We start from the raw sequence: 3,309 nt of genomic DNA on the forward strand, positions 1-3,309 counted from the left end.
AGATCAACTGAAAGGAGCTTTAATCTTTTCCAAGATCCATTTAAGATCAGGTTACTATCAATTGAAAGTGAAAGATAATGACATATCGAAAATGGCGTTCCGTACTTGTTATGGGCATTGTGAATTTCTAGTGATGCCTTTCGGATTGGCAAACATTCTTGCGACATTCATGGATCTCATGAATCGTACCTTCCAGCCCTATCTGGATCAATTTGTAGTAGTGTTCATCGACAACATTTTGATTTATTCAAAATCTTTAACTGAGCACGAACAGCATCTCTGGATTGTTTTGCAAGTGTTACTAGAAAATCATTTATACGGGAAGATTAGTGTCATGTGTGAATATGATGTGCAATTTGTGCAAGTATACACGTCGATTCAATTAATAAAGTGATGAGTGAGTATTATTCCCACGAGGATCGGATTGAGGCACAAAAGTGGTCAAGTTATTATAATAAAATGCGATTAATGTTATGGCAAAGTCAATGATAAATATGTAGTGGCAATTAGTGGAGTAATGATGTAAGCAATATGTGAAATAAATGAATAACTAGAAATGTTATGGCAAAACGAGAGTAAAAATGCAATTGTAATTATGAGAATAGCTATGCGAATAACAAATAAGTGAACAAATAAACACTAAGAATGCTATGGCAAAGATTCTATTTTTTATTATTATCAAAAAGACCTAAAAAGGTCGACAATCAATCAATAGCTTCATGAATAACAAACGTGTGAATTTCTTTATGGTAATTCACGTCAAAATCCAAAGAACAATTGCTATTTAAAACATAATTCCAAATGAAATCGACTATATTATTACAACTTTTAGGAGCCCACGTCACATCAGTCGCTTCAAAAGTCTTCAATTGCATGCAAGTATCATATGCACGCTGCCACAGAATCATGATATCCTGCCCATTTCTCTAATCTTATTTACAATGCTTGCATTGTCAGATTAAAAGACCATTCTTCAAAGCTTTAGTTTCCTGGCCAGCTACACCCCTTCTTCTAGTGCCATCAGCTCTACCCACTCGCTGTTCAACGTCGGTTCTTTAGAGCCCCCACAGCCACCTACCACAATGCCCTCGTTGTCCCTTGTAATAAACCTAAAACCATTCTTCCATTTGAAATAGTAGCTTCAACGTTTATCTTAACCCAACCCATGTTTGGATTTTTTCCAGTTTTTATAAACAGGGTTGAGAGGGATAATCGGCTTATGGTTAAAGTTGTGAACCTGAATATCATTGCTCAAAGTGAGGGCCCTCTCCCAGACCACCCTTGTCTCCTCTTCCTTGCCATGAAATATGAAATTATTCCTATTATTCCAAGAGTTCCACAGGATAGTGATGAGGTCCTCCATCGCCTTCTTATCAAGCAGTCTCATGGAAGCTTCCAGCAATCGATACATTGCTAAAAAATTTTGCTAATCAATCTATCATCCAAGCCACCACACGCAAGGATAGCACAAGCCAAGGGGCAGTCTTTAATGATGTGGAGCAGTGTTTCTTTCTTAGCCCCTTAACACTAACACGCCGAACTCATATTAAGGTGGATGGAAGCAATCTTGCTATTTGTGGGCATGATGTTGTGACCCAACCTCAAGGTGAAAACACGAACTTTAGGAAAGGTTTTCAACTTCCAAATAACCTTCAAAAAAGACGATGAGGTCCCATGCCTATCTTTTGAAGAATAAGCCAAGAATATGCCAACTTAGTAGTGAAAGAGTAGTGATAACTATGGAACCAGACCTAACAGTCTTTTGAGCCATTAGGAATAATGGGAATTTTGTATATTTGGTCCCCCATGTTATCACCATACATTTTGATCCCCCTTTTACTATTCCAGCACTTACGATCAACCTTCCATAATTCATTTACCTTCTTTTAAGTCACGTGTGATCAATGGAAAATGAAGGAGTCCTCATTAATCCCCTCAAAACCCCAATTGTCGCTATGGATATCCACTTTATTGCCATCACCTACCAACCAACCAAAGCCTTTCTCTAGTCTCCTAGCAGTAGTAGCAATACTATTCTAAGTAAACGACCACTTATCCACTTTTTTGGGATAGAAAAGATTACCCTTCGAGAAGTATTTAGAGCTAAGGACTTGGAAGCATAACTTGTCTACCAAACTTGTCTACCAAGGAGCACCATGTTGAATAGATGAAAGTCTTTGAAAGCTATGGCAAAGATTCTACAGTAAGGGATAAGGGATATACGATGCTGATATGGAAGGTCGGGATTACTAAGAATCTACCATTAGTGTCAGAAATGCCTCGGCAAAATCATAATTAATTTATTGCTCAAAAGAGTTCTAAAGTGGTATACTTCTTTCGAGAGTAAAAACCTCAAGTTATCTTGCCGTGTCTAGAGGCCTTTAATATGGTACCCTGGATTTTTTTCCTTCTTTATGATAGTTTCTCTATGGCTAGAGCCACTACAAGTATCTGTCGAGTACATGTTAATATCATTCAACCACAGTCTAACTAATCCAAACTTTTTAGAATTAGGTTAATTTAAAGGTATGTTGTACAGTCGTCTATGTCTAGGGATTGCACACATACAATTTAGAAATAAGAATAGTTGAATAAAACATATACTAATGTAGATTCATGCTTCAACCATTAAAGAAAAAATAAAAATTTCATCAAAGTAATCTGAACACTAAGAGATTTAGCTCATGGGTTGGAAAATATAATTCAACATCATTTTCATCAATTTAATTTACGAAAGAAAAAAGTAAGAAATATAGAAGACTTTAGGAAGACAGCTTTCGCGTGTCCAGTTCACACTACAGTGACACAGTGTCTTGTGGTGGCTGAGCAAGATTGCCTTCATCTTCTTTTTTGCTTCTCTGCTTAGTCGCTACCCTCTACTTTTTCCTCAAGATCCCTCCCTCTTTGTTCTCCTTCCCCTCTTGTTCGATATTTAGGGTTTCCTCCTTTTACTATTTATAAGCTTTTTCCCTAGGGTAAACCCAACAACCGAAGATTATCCTCTCCTCTTTTTAGATTATCTATTTGGTTTAAAACCCCTTCCTTTAAGATAAGTGGTTATCATCTTATTATCTCATTATCTTTTTCCTCTTTTTAAATTCTTTTTCTAGGATAAAAACCAGTAGCTCCTGATTTATTGTCTCCTCTTTTCTAGGTAGTTTTTTTTCTAGTATAAATATAGTTGGGCTAAAACTGGTATACGTTGAGTGTTGGCTCTATCTTTCTCATAGAATCGCAAATTGTCACGACATACAAGTCAAAAAATTGTCCACCCTTTTGCCCTTGCAAATCTTCACTCCTTTATTTCTT

Source organism: Gossypium hirsutum, unplaced genomic scaffold (assembly GCF_007990345.1).
Source record: "Gossypium hirsutum isolate 1008001.06 unplaced genomic scaffold, Gossypium_hirsutum_v2.1 scaffold_30, whole genome shotgun sequence".
Taxonomy (NCBI): Eukaryota; Viridiplantae; Streptophyta; class Magnoliopsida; order Malvales; family Malvaceae; genus Gossypium; species Gossypium hirsutum.